Source organism: Diorhabda carinulata, chromosome 1 (assembly GCF_026250575.1).
Source record: "Diorhabda carinulata isolate Delta chromosome 1, icDioCari1.1, whole genome shotgun sequence".
Classification (NCBI taxonomy): Eukaryota; Metazoa; Arthropoda; class Insecta; order Coleoptera; family Chrysomelidae; genus Diorhabda; species Diorhabda carinulata.
The window spans coordinates 13,459,296-13,478,505 of NC_079460.1; positions in this window are offsets into that span (position 1 = coordinate 13,459,296).

Here is a 19,210-nt window from a genome sequence, read left to right on the forward strand (position 1 = left end):
ATACAGACTGTACCAACAATATGAATATTCAAAGTTTTATACCGACATAGATAGTAAAATCTAAGTGGGGCAAATATAAAGAAAATAAGACCAGACATACAAAATCAATCTCTACAAAATTAAAAATTACTCTGGTACGTTTTTTGCGAAGACCGCAAAATCGAATGTGTCGAATTGATTGTTTTCAATTTTTGTTATTTACAGTTACGGTAGCTAATGAAATTTCTCTTGAAAGATAGCTCCGTTTATTTTTCTCATTGAGAGCACAATCCAACTGCTTTCATTAAGAAGTGGTGATGCGAAAATCTGCACTCAATAAATACACGTTCACATCAAATGAAAAGATTCTCATTAAAAAATCTGAAGCTGCACCCATCAATAAAAATGTCAGTCATTTTCATTCAATTAACAATACTGAAGCAATTTTGTCCCTTTATAGCTTTCTTAAAGAGTGTAAATGAATATACTTTTTTATATTTATAATATGTAATTCACATTGAAAAACTCAAACTTGTTTTCTTGTTAATATCCAATGCTTGATACGCCGCATTAATGATGACGTCTTATCGCTATTTTTAAATATCCGGGTTTCAAGCATAACAAAGTACTAAAATACATTTCTTTTGTTGTTAAATCGTTTCAAAGATTGTGTATCAGATTAAATTTCAAAATAGATTGGCTTAAAGGCTCGTGATTAGTAAATGTAATTCAAATTAATATGTATAATATTGACTTTCTACGTCACATTAATCCTGCTTATAGGGATAGCACTGAAGTGCATATAGAACTTTTGCTAATATCGATGGATTAAAACTGAAACTATTCATGTTTATATCAATATTGTAAGACAACGATACGTCGAATTAGACCGGATGTTGGATGGAGTTGAGGATGCAAAATGTGAGGACCGCATTCGGTGTATGGTTTTGAACTCAGAAAAGCATGTAGATCATAATCCTGAATATTGCCAGAAGTCGTATTGGTCTATTTTTGTTTTACACCCCTCCCCCTTAAACATCCAGTAAATGGACTAAACACATGCTTTGGTATCATTATAAAGATTGTTTTAGTGAGAATATCCAATTGATTTTTGTGATTAAACATACTTACAGCTAGTCAATTGAAAAAATAACCGGTAAATTAAAAATAAAAACAAAAATTATTTGATTCAAAAAACCAGATTTGAACATATCACGAAAGAAAAAATTATAATTATCAAATTTTTTATACTGACAATCCGTTTTTTATGCACTTACATAAAGAAATACACTTAATATGTAATTTCTCACAAGAGCAATCCATTGTCTTATAATTGGATGCACATTTACACGGTTGAATCAACAATAGGTTAGTTGACAAAATTTGGGAATTGGTTTGAAATTATAGCTCAGCATCTATTTCACCCCAAACATATACTATTTTAAGAAAAATAGGTTTTTTACATTAGTATTTTGAGTTTTGAGAAATGAACTTGAAATTGACCGCGAAAAATGCCAAGACTGTCATGGCGTCTTAAATGACGTCACACCTCGCGAAGCAGCTGTGTTTGTTTATGGCAGTCAATTGTGTTTTTAAATAAATAATGAATTCCTCGTATTATAAATACTGTATAGTGCCCCAATGGGATAAAAACGCCAGACAAATTATTCATATACGTTCCAAACAATAAAGAAATACGAAGAAAGTGGTTAAAAATGGCAAGGAGGCAAGATGCTCTTACTTTATCAACTAATTCCACAAATTATTTCTGTGAAGATCATTTTGGTGTAAGTATCAAACAAAAATTGATTATCATTGCAAAAAATTAGTCAAGCATAACGGCGTCAATTTTGGGCAAATTACTGCAGTTTGTTTTGTTAAATCCTGATTCCATGGCCATGTATACCTGTCTTTAAAGATTGAACTAAAAACGAACTTAATAACACAATAATTGCTGAAAACTTGAAATAACCTGGCCACTTTATACGAAAATGACAGCTACAACATAGTGTTTCGCGACGGGTGACGTCACGCTTTTCTGATTGGTGTTTAATGACACGTGATTAAATACCTCATTTCACCGTTTTTCCCCTTCCACCTGTCTTACTGTTACTGACAATAAAGAAAAATTTTATGCATAATAATTAATTATGATTTACATTCACTGTTTGTGGAATAGTTCCACATAATTATATTTACCTGTGACAGTACATTAAGAATGACAATATCCTTTACGGCATCAAATAATGAAATTTCCACAGTTACTATCTTTATTTATGGGAGTATTGAAAATTCTCTTAACGCTCATTTCGACCCACTTATTGACATAGATCGACATGGCTTTGCGCAAACGTTAGCCACATTAGTAATGTTTCTGCGACCCCAACGATTGTAATCGCTCTGTAAGATTGCTAAATAAGTATTTCAGGCTTTGTAAACGCCAGTATCCAAAATGCAAGGTTCACAGCTTAAATTTTTTCCCCCAAATTCAGGGGAAAAATTTGGGATGGAATGTTTTTCTCAGAAATTCTTTTCTCTCTAGCTGGAGATAATATATCCTAAAACAAAACACCCTACTCTATGGGAAACTTTTACCAAAATTACTATTTTTCTTCTAAATGAGCTCTGGAGAAGAAAGCTTCTCAATATAAATATTTGTTGGGAAATCATTCACTTGTTGTGTATCATTTTATACACCGGCGTCGCAATGGGGGGTAGGGGGAGCCTCGCAGTGGGCAGTTCACTGGCGAGTTGGGAAATTTAGGATAGGTAAAAAATTACTGGTGTAATCGTGTAACGATACACATCCACTATGTCCTTCTAGGTTTACTATTCTCTTCAATACTAATAAAAGATGCTAAAAGAAAATTACATTATGTCATGTCTAGTTTTTTGATAAATTCAATGCTTATTTTAACTTCCTCAATAGAATACTGATTTTTTGTAAATACGGTGTAAGAAATCCATAAGAAGTAAACCATGCCCTTTATGTAATTAAAAAAGGCCTACAGGACGACAATAGCCAAAGAAAGGCTAAATTTTTTGATGCTGATGAAAAGCGAGAATGACTTGGTCGACAAGATGATTATAAAGGAAATGGCTGCAAGATGGGCCAAATTAAAAGAGAGGCGCCTTCAAATTTAAGTTTAATTTTAATTGACCTAGTCTTATGAAAATTGGATTCTCGGGCTTTTAGGCCGTCGTCGTTAGTTTACTTTAGTACTCGACTGTAAAACGAGCAACAGTCAACATCTCTCTTGAAAATGACAGGCACTGGACCAGGCGAAACGTCAAGTACTAAGTAAACCAACGACGGCGGCCTAAAAACCTGAGAATCCAATTTTCATAAGACGATGGCCGCGAAAACCTTAAACAACTGACCTAGTCTTGTATTTTAATATTTCTACAATTAAATTTTGTCAGACTCTTTTAATTAAACGTTATGTGAATTACCCGTTTTGTTTCAATAACTCATATTCATAAAAAAATTTAATCATCTTTAGTAAATAGGAAGTAACATGCTAGTTGGGAATGTTTGAGTACCAGTTGGGAAAATTTACTTCTTCAACCTCCCCCCCCCCATCAAAATGCCTTCGCGACGCCGGTTATTTTATAACATGAATGTTTATTCATATATTGCTATATTATTAATAAAATGAAAAATGATACTAAAGCCAGTCCCTAACACCAAATTGAAATTCTTCCGCTAATGAAACATCGATGTTATTTAATTCCATTGTTACTGTTGTCGGTGTCAAAGTAAAGTAAGCTACCATAATTACAAAGTCAAAAATACAAAATTTTTAATAATAATAGACTGTATGATAGAGTATTTATTATTGTGTGGAACCTTGAATACAAAAGATGGAAAAATTGTTAATACTGACATATTCAACTTCGTAAAATTTGATGAGGATTCGATTTTCACAAAGAATGGTATTGGTGGACATGTAGTAATGGACTGTTTAAGTGTGAGGTTATAAAACAAGTTGGTGAAACTATTTGTCCAGTCCAAGAGGATGAAAACAGTATTTGATTAACACATTTAAAGAAATGTCACGGTCATATTAAGAAGCATAACTTTTTTCTAAAGTAACCTGTTGACGAGAGGCGAATAGTAAAGATTTTGTTAGTTATTGCGAGTTAATCTCTTTAAGCTAACAAAAACCCACAAGTTCTAAGACGCCAAAATTATCACCACGTTAACGATTTTGACAGAATTAGTCAAGAAATTATCCGTCATGTAAACTGTATAGTAGTAACGGTCATACGGAAGTGAACAGAAGAAGGAAAAGCAATACTAACTGGTCAACAGAGAAGTATCACTGACCGTTAGGATAAAGGCTTTAGAAAAGTAGCTGCGCGAGACCGCTTTATTACTGCACACCAAATTGCTGACTAACGATTTGAAAAGGAAAATAGATGTTACTATGCGTACACTATAGTTAAAGTTATTTGAAACGAGATAACACATCGACCATTTTCTTTTGCCGATACCCACATGTATATTCTAGTATATCCAGCTATGGGGTCGCAAAACACTTTATTAGTTTTTTAAGTAGGTACATGTCCATGAAACTTCTTTCTTACTTATCGAATTCTTGATGTAAGGAAATCAAATTACCAAAATATGAAAATTATTCCATCTTAGTGTAACATTTCTAATGCTGCTTATATTCCTTTTCTAATTAAATTCAATGTCCTACTAAGTTGAACTAGAATGTAATTTATATCTTGAATATATATATATATATATATATATATATATATATATATATATATATATATATATATATAATCGGGTGGATTGAGTAGCTCAATGACTCTGTTGCCGGTTCCAAGCCCGGAAAAAGGAGGCGGGAGTTTTCAGACCAGGTTAGCACCCTATTTGAGGACTTTAAATACATTACCGCTCATAGAACCAAGGTTGTGCCTCGGATAAACAGGACGGCTTTAACAATAAGGAACCAAGCAACGCACCAATGGAAAACAAAAAATATATTAAGTCACTTGGAATATTAAATCCTTAAATACAAGAGAACAGGAACTTACTAAGGAACTCACGGATGCAAAGGTAGACATGTGCGCTCTTCAAGAAACGAGGAAAAAAGGCAAGGGTCAAACCATATTAGATAACTACATAATGATATATAGTGGCGTACCAAAGGAAACAAGAGCCAAGAAAGGGGTCGCCATATTAGTTCAGAAAAGATTAACTACCCAGATTGAAGAGTGAAAATACATATCAGAGAGAATTGTTGCAATTAGAATGAGATTAGGAGAAGAGCTACTCAATATCATAAGAATATATGCGCTGGAAAATAATAGAGAAGAAAACATCAGAGAGAGATTTTTCGAAGACCTACAGACAACAATAAATGGATATGCATGATTGTTTTGGGTGATTTCAATGTTCGAATTGGAAATGACATCATCCCAGGAATAAAAGAACGATTCAACGAGGATGTCAAGAACGAAAATGGGGATCTTTTAATAGATCTATGCAATACAAATGAATTACGCATAAATAATACATTTTTCCCACATAAAGACCAGTACAAATATACCTTTGAAAACACAAGAGGTCATAGATCCATGATCGATTATATACTTACTAATAGAGAAATACACCCGTCCAAAATCTTCGATGTAAGAGCACTAACTTCGGCAGAAGTAGGGAGTGACCACAAATTAATCATGGGAAAAATAAGAATGGTAAAATCAATTTACAATAAGAACGCACCATCACAATACATCACAAAAATACGAATTGACAGCCTACAAGATGATTCAACCAAGTACCTATATGAAAGCAGACTTAAGGAAGCGATCGAATCACGGATAAGGATGGACTAGAGAATAGCTGGCTAAAAATAAAACCTCACATTCTAAAAGCCGCAAAGGAATCTCTCAGCGAGAAAACAGTGGACCAAAATAAAAAACGCTATGATTCTGTAGGGAAATAAAAGAAAAATGTAAAGAAAAGAAAAAAGCGTATCTGGAAAATATGACAAACAAAACACCACCCTCATATGAGAACTATGAGAGGATTCGCAAGGAGATGCATAGGCTCGTCAGAATGATTGAAAATAACCACTGGGAACGCTTCTAAAAAGATCTAGAACATGACTTCTACGGATTGCAAAAGGAAGTGTGAAGATTTATAAGGAGAAAAAAATAGTAGAAGTAAAACGTATAGGAATAAAAACCTGGATAGACTACCTAAAAAGATTGTGCTCACAAAACCAACTCACAACAGAAGAACCGGAAACACCAGAAATCACAAGTGATGAAGAAACCAGATAAGTACAAAGGAAGTGGAGGAAGCTCAGAGAAAACTAAAAAAGCGAAAGGCTACAGACAGAGATGGAATAGCAAATGAACTTTTAAGAAATTGTGGGAAAGCAATGACTGAGCAGTTGGCACTGTTCATTAGCAAAACATTAAAACATAAAAAAATACCTGAAGAATGGAAAACAAGTATACTAATTCCAGTGTTTAAAAAAGGTGACAGAAAAGAACCGGAAGCTATAGAAGTATCAATCTTTTAAACACTATGATATAACGATAACAAAAATTTTAATCCAACTAATAAATCAAAGAATATCTTTTGAGGACGAACAACAAGGTTTTAGAAGTGGGAGATCATGTACAGACGCAGTATTTGTAACAAGACATCTCACAGAGAAAACTCTAGAATATAATCGACCGGCGTTCATTTGCTTAATTGACTTGACAAAAGACTTTGACAGAGTTAGATTAAAAGACGTGGTTCACCTTTTATACAATAGACAAATACCGTTAGACATCATCAAAACAATCGAAGACATATAAAAGTACAACAAAATACAGGCCAGAATAGACGGACAACTTACAGAGAAAATAAACAATCTCATAATAGATGAAATAATAAAGGCAGTGAAAAAGAGGAAAGGTTATAAGATGGGAAATAGAGAAATAAAAATTCTCTGCTATGCAGATGATGTTATCCTCGTAGCAGAAAGTGAAGACGACGTTCAAAGATTGGTCCACAAGTTTAACATAGTAGCAAAGAAGCTAAACATGGTAATTTCAACCCAACTGGTCATTAGCAAAGAACCGATTAGATGTAAGATAGAAATTGATGGTACCAGCAATGAACAGATTATGGAAACTAACTACTTAGGCATCACACTATCAAGCTATGGAGATGTAAAATCAGAAGTAAAAAAAACAAATACAGAAAGCCAATATAGCAGCAGGATGCCTCAATAATACAATATGGAGAAACAAACATATTAGAACGGGAACTAGAATTTAGGAAGTTGTTATAAGACCAATAATGACAAACACAGCAGAAGCGCGACCGGACACGTCCAAAACACAAAAATGCTGGAAACAGCCGAGATGAGAATACTGAGGAGAATCACGGGGAACAATCTGAGAGATCGAGTAAGTAGCGACTACATTAGAACAACATGTAATGTGGAGAAGATTAACGAGTGGTTATTGAATAGAAAAAAAGAATGGAACAAACATATAAGTAGAATGACAGATGATAGGGTAGTAAAGATCGCAAGAGACAAATCGCCGGCTGGGAGGTCGACCCCAGAAAAGATGGAGCGATAATATAACTTAAAAGCACAACAAAAGAAAGAAACAGGCAGAATTGCCTATTGAAAAGATAGAAGAAGAACTTTATCTGTTTAGGGTAAGTAATATATGTCCTTAATTTTCATAGCTTTACCTGAAAGAACAACATTGTTTTTTGTATGTAATAAAGCCAAAATGCACTTTGATTGAGAGTATAAATAAATATTAGATTTTAAAATGACCAATTTAGTTAGCTTAGCCCACTACTCACAGACCACTGAAAAGAAAATTAATTTCTTTTATATTTATCAAATTTTAATGTTAGGATTAATTTTAAAAACGAGTGCAATTGATTGATTTTGTATCACTGTTGAAACAAAAATTAATCTGAACAATAAATACACGGTCTAATAATAGAATAGCAAAAAATGCAAATTTTAGAAAAAATTTAAACTAAGTACTCGCGAAATGCTGGTTGATACGCGTTTGTAATAATTGGTCTGATTCAGATTTAATGGTTAAGGGATTAAATACGACGTTTTTAACTTGAAACAATTTACTTTTCTCATATCAATTACATCTTAGATATTGTGAACAATTAATTTCTTGCTCTTGTGATTATTGCATTAAAAATGTAATGTAATTCTGATTAGCCAACGAATAAAATATGGCTACATAATTTTGGAAATATTCCTTTTTTGAGCGGTTATAGAATTATCTTTATTTTTGAAAATGTTCAAGGCCTAATTGATTCCTGATTATTCTCTTGGTTTTTACAATTAATTGTTTGTAATAAATTGCAACGTTTATAAATAAAATTAGTCTGATCAGACATGATACGAGATGTTAAAAGGTTCAGTATGCAGTTCCAATTTACGTCTTGTTGAGCTATCAAATTTGGAAAAATATTAAAAATATCAATAGTGTGTCCCAATGTTGAATAGGTTCACCCAGAGTATCCAAAGCTCACATGTGTTTGTTCACATTGTCTAGGAGTTGCTTTAAATTAGTATATAACTTTTTTGTTAATAGAGAAATTTCATGCAACGCATAAAACATGGTTGTATATAATCAATTTTCTGAGTAGCTTCAAACTTCAGAGCACTTCGAAGATAATAAAAATAGCTCATGAGCTCTTCATAGCTTCCACTGAATATAGGTAAATTAAATGGCGGAAACTTTACACTTGGAGTCAACGATGTCTGCGACCCAACACCACTGGCAACGGACGAACACGATGACCATTTGAGGAGGAAGCGGAGTAACTCTGTTTTGAACTCTATTTGATAAAAGTGCATTTGCATTTATAATATAACTCCTCAAAATCGGTAACAGCCTCCTCTGCGTGAGAGGTTGACTGCATTTCTATTCGCAATTGCGTTTTACCGTATTCCGTAACACTATTTCGGCATTACCCGATTCGTAGTTGCAATTCTTATAAAACTGCGGAAAAACCCTTGACATACGCATTAAGTTTGTAGTAGCCCTTTTACATTATTTTCATCTCTTCTCTCTCTATTTTGTAATATGACAAAATAGTAATTGGATAAAATATCACCAATGTTAAAACAACCTCAATGAATGAGAAGCTAACCTTACTACGACCATTCAGTACAAAATAATATTATGCTAAAAGCATTAATGCTAACAGAAATTTCCTGAATAATAGAATAAAAGGAATACAACGTTTCCTATCACAGCACTGTGAAGAGTTATCGACATTAAATGTTTTTATTCAACATCGCTATAATTCCAAATCAAAACTAAATTGGATGGATCAATACCTCTTTTTAGCCTCACTCCCAGATGTCGCATATAATAATGATTTCTGCTTGAAACTTGCACATATCGATCAGCTGATTACGATTGAACCTCTTGCTGAGGTTCCAAATTATAGCTGCTATATTATACATAGAACAAGGAAATACAATATTGAGGAGTCAAAAAATGTTAAAATCCGTTCAGTCAACCTGGAGTAATTTATGTTTAAAGGAAAATGCTTAAAATTTACACATTTATTAGGATATCTCGTAATACGTTAATTAAAACTGCATGTTTCCATTCAATATTTTTCAAGGATAGTTAGATTTAAAAAAATAAATAAATATCGCCCTCTAGCGTAGACGTTAGTCGTAGGTTGTTTCGAAATTATAACTTTACATTGGCAGAAAGGAGCTCTCTTCAAAAAGACTAAGTTTGTATAGATAGATTAAGTAGAACTGGACTTACAGCCGTTTTTTCACAATAAAGTTCCCGCTTCCCCATACCTCGTATTTAAAGAGATAGACTAAAACTTGTAAAATCAAATATACGCTGAATTTCTTGAAGATAACGATAATCATAGTTTGCATGCATCTTAATTAGGTAAAATTTGTAAATTATTCATTTTATAATTTTTGGTATTTTATTACGCCCTCTGGCGGTGGACCTACAACTTTGTAAATAATTTCCAGGTTATTCTTGAGATCACTTTTGTGATAATTTTTTTCCCCGAAGCTGTACTATAAACGGTTTCCGAGATATGGCCGAGAGTCATTCTTATTGGGACACCCGGTACATATATGAACCACAACGGTATAGCGCATCAAACAAGCACCTTTCTTCAGACTCCTGGCTCTCACCAATATTGCCTACTTTATACTTTCAACAGAAAAAAAAAACCTTACTGAGGCACTATGAGATGTCACATCAACAACGAACTGTATGGATGACTAAATAATCAGATGGGGTCCTGCTAGAGAAACACTCCAGTAACAAGACAAGAGATTCATACACATGTCAGCTAAGAAGTCTGAAACTACATTGAACTGGTGGTCAGTCTTGTGACAGTTTACTACCTCGTCATAAACCACCTTAAGACGATAGGCATAGTAGAAGATGACAACTGTAGATTCTGCAAGCAAGCTATGGAAACAACATCATCTATTATGCAAATGTTTTGCCCATTTCATTAAAAAAATTTGTTGAGAAATGCTAAAGCCAAGGGAAATGAGATACAAAAACCCCAGAAATATAGCCTCCTTTTAAAGAAGTATACGTATTTTGAAAGCAGAACAATGAGATGTAGAGTTTTATACAAAATATCTTCTAGGTTTAGGTGCAGAGTGGATAAAAAGCCTAGGCAACCAAACAATCTTTTATTGTCCATTGTAAAATTAGCAATTAATGAAAATATGAAAATTATTTGACTAACACATTTCATATTCATTTTCGCTCAGATTATCTTGAAGTATGTAATGAGAGATAGCTGTCTTAAATATCATTAATATTTTTTTATTCAGTTCATGCGAGTTTTACTTCTATATCAAAGTGAATTTATTTATATTAATTCTAAATCTTCATCAACGATATGTACCATTCTAATCGATGGATCTTTTGATGCTTTTCCAGTAAAACCCTTAATTCCATTTTTGTAGAGATTTCTGGATGAAAAACTGAACCCAAGGAATTTTCACAAGTTTCTGGAGAAGCCAGCTTTACATCATTTTGCATATACATGAAAAAAATTTGGTCTAACGAGTTACTAAAGACATGTGCGTTGTCGTGATGGAAAACAACACCTTTTTTGTTGATCAATTTTTGCTGTTGTTTTCAATTAGTCAATTAAGCCAAGTCAATTAATAACAGAAGATATCCAAATCAATATATTGCTCATGAAAAACAACTTCCTGCTAAATATAGGATGTCTCTTCTGCAGGAAAGTGGCATACATTTTTAAAAATATATTTGGGTTACTTGATTCGTCAATGATGTTATAAATAAAATACCAATTCGAATGGAATGTTATTTAATAAAAACAATCAAAAAATTCACAATTATTAAAAGAATACTGAGATTTCCATAACAATAATAAATTAAGAAAAGGAACACCTGTTTTCAAACGTATATAAAATTTGTTCAACAATGAGAAAACAACTAATATAAGGCCAATTAAAATTGGCAGACATTTGTATTGAAGTTTGATTATAATAAAAATATCGTTCTGAAATTACTTCATACATAGTATTCAAAACAGCTTTTTTTTCAATTAATAACGTAATGTGCAATATTCTCAGCACAAGGTTTTGTAGAATATTTTGTTCTCCCCATTTTCATTAATGTAGACTAAAAAAATTGATTGATTGACAATTTCTTAAATTTGATATTTTTGTTATTTTGTGTAGTCATGTATATTCTGATACAAACGTTTTTTTTATTCTTTTGTAACCTTTTGCCCTCGACTGGAGACTCTTTCTCGAGGACTCTTTGCCCTCGAATCCTATATATATATATATATATATATATATATATATATATATATATATATATATATATATATATATATATATATATATATATCTCGGGAGAGCCTGTAACTCCTAGAGAGCGCGTCCCCGGGTGGCGGATAGGGGAATGCTTCCCAGATTTGGGTGGTAGGGCGGAAATCAAATACGCCCCGTGGACCAACAGGAAAAATCTGCAGCGTCTGACCCAGAGTGGGCGGCTGCAAACAGCGACGGTTCCCCAGGTTAGGGGCGGCTGAACCTACACTCACCAAGACGTCTGGCCAACGTGGTGTTTTATGGCTAAACCCCTCTCATATGAAGACATACCAAAAACAATGGCCCCCAGTGCCCAGCGGCTCGAACGACCCTGGCCAAGGTAGCGGTCAGACCAGTCGTAGAGCAGGGGGTGCTAAAAATCCCTGGGTAAAACAAGGCTGCCAACTTCACATTGCAACTTATAACGCTAGGTCAATTGGAAATGAGGAAAGGTTAACGGAACTACAGTACGAACTGGACAGAATAAACTGGGATATTCTGGGAATATCAGAAACAAGGAGAAGAGGTGAAGAATCCATTAGACTAAGATCAGGACATATCCTATTCTACAAAGGAAGAGAAGATAATAGTTTGGGTGGTGTGGGTTTTCTTGTCAACAAACGAATCTCCCCAAATCTTCAAATACTCAAAGCCATATCAGATAGAGTAATATACATAACACTTAAGATTAACTCCAATATAACAATTAAAGTCGTTCAAATCTATGCCCCAACAAGTAGTCATGAGGACGAAGAGATCGAGGTGCTGTATGATGAAATCACACAGAGCCTAACAGAAAATAAGACAAGATACACGCTGATAATAGGAGACTTCAACGCAAGAATAGGAGAGCAGTGTAATAGCTCACAGTATGTTGGACAATTTGGACCGGGGAAACGAAATGAAAGAGGGACGATGCTTGCAAATTTCCTGGAAAAAGAACAACTATACATAATGAATACATTTTTCAAAAAAAGACCTCACAAAAAATGGACCTGGGCCAGCCCGGATGGAATTACAAAAAACGAAATAGACTACGTGCTAACACCAAATAAACATATCGTCCAAGAAGTTGACGTTCTTAATTCCTTTAATACGGGCAGTGACCACAGATTAGTCCGGTGCAGGATCGTATTAAACACAAAATGTGAAAGAGCAAAAAAATTCAACAGCACGCAATACCGTATAGACCCTGATACAATAAGAGACAACAAGTCAATATATAGCAAAAGATTGACAGAACGACTAACAAAGGAAACAACATCATCACACGAGAGCTTGGACGAAACAAACAATAGACTGGTAAAAGAACTGAAAGAAACAACTACAAGTTTAGTATCATCAAAAACTAAAAGAATAGAAAAGTTTACAACACAAACCAAACAGCTACTGGAAAGAAGGAGAGAGCTCATTAAAGACAACAAAAGGAATACAGTAGAGTATGCCGAACTAAACAAAACAGCAAGGAAAATGGCCAAGCAGGACATACGAAAGTATCAAGAAAATCGAATAGAGGAGTTGATACAGCAAAACAGAGGTCTGAACATCTTTAAAAAAGAAAACGCACATAAAAAAGAAATGATCAAATTGAGAGACGGACAAGGTAACATAACAGAAGATCGAAGAGAGATACTCAAGGTAACAGAGAAGTTCTACACAGGTCTGTACGAGTCCAAAATAGACAATGAGGATGTTAGAAAAGCAAACAGTGACCATAAAAACAGGATATGTAACGTTGGCTCCGAGGATCTACCTGAGATTGAAGAGGAAGAAATTGTAAAAGCTTTAAATCAACTAAAAAACGGAAAGGCGGCAGGTGACGATAACATCATACCGGAAATGTTGAAGGAAGGTGGAAGCCTACTGATAAGAGAGCTTAAATCATTATTTAATACATGCCTAACCGAGGGAAGAATACCACAGGATTGGAACACCGCGATAGTCATACTGATATATAAGAAAGGTGATCCAAGCAACCTAGAAAACTATAGACCAATCAGCCTGCTATCACAGATCTACAAGCTTTTTATGAGAATAATAGCAAACCGCCTTGAATTCAAACTCGACGCATACCAACCCTATGAGCAGGCGGGCTTCAGAAAAAGCATGAGCACAATAGAACATCTCCACACCGTAAGGACACTGAACGAAAAAGTAACGGAATATAACATCCCATTATGGATCGCCTTCATAGATTTTAGAAAGGCCTTCGACACAGTTGAATTTTGGGCAATTATCAGGTCAATGAAAAATGCAAGAATAGACCAACGATATATTGACATTATACAGACACTAAATGATAACTCAAAAATGAAAGTAAGGCTATATGAAGACACTGAGGAAATCATAATTAAAAGAGGCGTTAGACAAGGAGACATTGTGTCACCCAAATTGTTTACACTGGTGCTAGAAGACGTTTTTAAGAGCCTACATTGGGAAGACAGAGGAATTGATATATCGGGAGAAAAACTAAGTAACCTAAGATTTGCCGATGACATTGCCATTTTTGCCCCAAACAGTGAAGAATTAGAATACATGCTTATAGAACTACAACAAGAAGCAAGAAAAGTAGGCCTAGAAATGAACATTTCTAAAACCAAATTCATGACAAACCAACGGACAAACAAAGAGAGTATAAATGTGCGAGGACAACAGATAAAGAAAGTGAACTCTTATATCTACCTAGGTCAAGAATTAACATTGGGTAAAACCAATCAAGAACTTGAAATTAACCACAGAATACATCTAGGATGGGCGGCCTACGGGAAGATGCGACACGTCTTCAACTCCAACCTACCCCTCAAACTAAAAACCAAGGTTTACATGGAATGCATTCTCCCAGTAACAACCCACGGATGTGAAACATGGGTCCTAACAAAGAAAATCTTGAATAAATTAAAGGTACATCAAAGATCAATAGAACGGAAAATGATAGGAATAACGCTTAAAGACCATAAAACCAATGAGTGGATAAGAAATAGAACCAAAATCGAGGACATAGTGAGGCGAATAGGTAGTCTTAAATGGAACTGGGCCGGACATGTTGCTCGAAATAACACCAACTGGAGCGGAAAAATAACAAGATGGAGACCTTGGGGGGAGAAAAGAAGCACCGGCAGACCACAACAAAGATGGTATGATGATATCAAGAGAACAGCCGGACTTAACTGGTACCAAGTGGCACAGAACAGGGAAAACTGGAAAAATATGAGAGAGGCCTATATCCAAAGGATAGAAAACGGCTAGAAGATATATATATATATATATATATATATATATATATATATATATATATATATATATATATATATATATATATATATATATAACGAACCCAATAAATTAGAAAGAGGAAAAAAATACATTTATACTCAAATGGTTGAAGATATTAATAAATATATATTATAATATATATTCTTCTTAATATTATTGATTTTAGGTCTCTTCTGTTTCAAAATAAGTTTTTTTTAAAATAATTTTTAAAAGAAATAAATTCACGTTTCGATTAATATTATATTTTTTGATCGGTAATATCAATAAAATTTGTTAGAATTTACAAAACAGAGCTATATATTTTACTTAAATTAATTAGGTCTTTTTTACCATTTCTATAAATTCCCTTTTACGTGTATTAGATTTCGTTTGAATAAATATATTTCACTAAATTAAAATCTAAAACACCAAAAAACAAAAGAAGTAATATTATATATCAAGTGCCTTGTACTAATTGTGAGGCTGTCTACATAGGGCAAACATCTCAATATTTAGAAAATAGACTAAGAGGTCATCAATGCGATAAAAAAAATAGAACTGTATTCACGAACCATGAGATATCAAAAAAAGGAATTTGAAGAGAAGTTATCATTGGGGGCCGATTCACAATAACTTATCTTGTTACACCTTCTAAAATCAACTATTTATTGAGTCCATTTTTGAGAATTAATTATTGAATAGTTGAAACTATTTTATTCTGGAGACGACATTAAAAGTACACAGAAGTATAAATATATCAATAAACCGCAAGTTGATATTTTTTTGAAAAACTTCAATCGTTACAGTAGATGTAGAAAAAGTCATCTAATATCCAACAATGAACCATACTTCTTATGAAAGTCGAATTCTACCCACTATATTATGAATATTAGTTATTATCAAGAAAACAAACAAAAACCTCGGTTAACACAAAAATTAAGCGGGTTAACAAAGACTGTGTGCATTATTCAAATATCAGTTAATTATTACATTTTTAAATATACAATGTGATCTATAATTTTGTACATTAGTTTCTATAACTGATTATCATAAAGGATACAACTGCTTAAAGGAGAAAAATGAGAATATTCTTTTTTCAAATACCTGTCAAATGGTTTTGATTACGAAACTGATTGTATTCTTTCTTCTACTCTAAATTATTGAACACGAACGTGTCTGCAATTGCAGACACATGCGTAAGGACAGGACTGCGATAGCAGATGATTACTAGACCACTAAAAATGCCGCATCTGGTATAGTAGTCGCAATGCCCATAAGGAATACATTAAAAGCGTAGGGAGATGTTCATATATATCGAGTTTGTTATCACGGAAGTGTTCATGAATGAATTTAAGTTGACCTTCAGTCCACTGTGGTACCCCCACTTACTTTCTCTTTGTATGTGTAACGTATGCGAAAACAAACAATTCGTATGTAAATAATTCTATACATTTCGAGTACGTTCGAATATTCCACGTAGTATTATTATTTTTGGAAGCAGCATTAAGTACATCTAGCTGTTTATTTATTCATTGTTTTCAAGAACTGCACATATTTCCATTGTAGACTAATAATTCTTCTATGCCCGGAAAAAATTGACCCGAAAGAGGAAGCGAGATTAATAAGGATTTGTGATGCAGTTGAAACTGAAATAGAAGATAACAATGATGAAAACGAAACCGGCAGTTTTAGTGATGAAAATCCATATGATGGATCAGAGACTTAGATTATTCTCTGACAAATGATGATAGTTATGATTCATCTGACGAGTCTAGCTTCAATCTTACTCCACCAACTGTCGTAAATTAAACTGTAACAGATGCAGAAGGCCCTAGTTCTGACGAAAGTGATGAGTAGGAAGCAACTTATTACGATATACTCGCCTTCCAGTTTGATCATGCTGCTTCGGAGGTAAAATTACATTTTGACAATGAACTTTTACCTCTAGAAGTTTTCAAGTCACTTTGGACTGGCTAAGTAATAGATCTGTTGTTCAAATGGATATGATCAGAAATTGCACCAACAAAAGAGACAATACTGATAGACTTAATAAAGTAGGTGAATTACTGGAGATTTCACTTGGTAATTATCAGAGTACTTACACTCCCAAAGAAGCCTTGTCACTAGATGAGTCACTATTACTACATAGAGGGAGACTGAGCTTTAAGCAATATATCAAGGGAAAGAAACTACAATGTGGAATTAAGTTCTACGAGCTGTGCACGAAAACATTTTATACTTGCAACATTAATATCAGAGATGTGACATTTTAAAAATAACAGTATTTGAAATGCAAAATACAAAATACCTATTTCCATTTTGTATTTAAATACTTTTTTTAGAAAAGCATTTTATATTTTATTTGAAATACCTTTTAGGACATATTTTGTATTTGCAAAATGCAAAATACTTTTTGCTAAGTTTTGTAAACATCGAAGAATTAATAATTAATGTGTTACAATCTTCAATTAAAATCTTGTTACAATAAAAGAGCACTGTAAATAAAACACTATGTAACTTGGTCTGATCAGCTTCGTTTATTATCGACTCTTTTCGTATGAATTCGGGATTATTCGGTCACCTTACCGTGCGGTGAGTTTTCGTTCCCGAAAACGCTAATAGTAGTAATCTGTGCAAGCCACTTAGGTTGCCAAATGTGTTGAACCGAACGAACGAATTATCTCTTTTTACACTTTTAATAAAGTTATCTTGCTTTCCGATAAAATAATAACGAAACCAAAAAACTGAACCAAATAATTATTGAACTGTTTCGAGTTTGTTTGCAAGTTGATCATAAATTCGGTTAACCGGTAACCTAACCTAACCTACTGAATAAATTACTTGGTAACTATCTTTTCAGTGAATTAAATTTGAAAACATGTAAGTACACAAAATGAATAATTATATCTCATGTTATTTTTAATTAGCTACCCGCTACCCACCAAACCCAATTTATAAACAATTACCTATGTTTTCATATTAAAACAAACAACGATTGTTAAATACTTTAATTAATACATTGATTTATCTATACCTACAAAATGCATACATGTTGTTTTTATGCTTAATCCCCATGATATTTTCTATTTTGTTTCAGGGATGATAATATTTCTCTACCATTGATATTAAAGTATTGTTTTAAAGATATAAAAAAGGATGCTGGAAGTGAGAATAATAATATATCGGCTGTTTGCAAGAAATGCTCTAAAACATTAAAAGGAAGTCTAATTTCAACTACAAATTTTTTAAATCATATAAAAGTGAGTAACATGTTAATTTTATTTCCTAATCAAACTTGATATTTTTTCATTTGTTACAATTACATAGACAATAGGTGTATATAAATAAACAAACTGCAATAGCTGATTCTGGTTGTGTATGTGTGAATGTATAATGATATTACTTTTTTTTTCAGAGAAAAGGTCATGGTGATCTATTGACAGAGTATGAAAATTTAAAATCCCAAACCAAAACCTCCAAAAAGAAAAAATGTGGCACACACACTGATGAAAATAGTGCAAGTACTTCGAAAAAACTGATACAAAGCACTCTTCCAACTACTTTGCCAGTGTCAATTAATTTAGACAAGTTGGTTATAGATTTTATAATTGATACAATGTCACCAATATCTATTGTCGAAAATAAATCATTTAGGACTCTAATTGAAGGTGCTCAAAAACTACAAAACCCACCAAAATTTATGTGCCGTCGCACATGTAACAAGAGAATTGCTGATATGTGCGCAGAATATAAGGAAAATCTAAAAATAAAATTAAAACCCGTTGATTATGTGTGTACGACAGCAGATGTTTGGTCATCATCAAGGAGAAGTTACCTAGGTATGACTGTTCACTGGATTGATCCTCACACATTTGAGAGAAATAGTTTTACTCTTGCTTGTAGAAGATTTAAAGGAACTCATACCTTTGACAAAGTGGCCGAACTGATCATTGACATACACACAGAGTATCATTTGAGGGTACCAAAAATAACAAAAACTGTAACTGATAATGGCTCAAATATGTTAAAAGCATTTAAAATTTATGGAAAATCTGAATTGGGAATGGACGCTACTGATGGAATTTTTTTTTCATCATCTGACATAG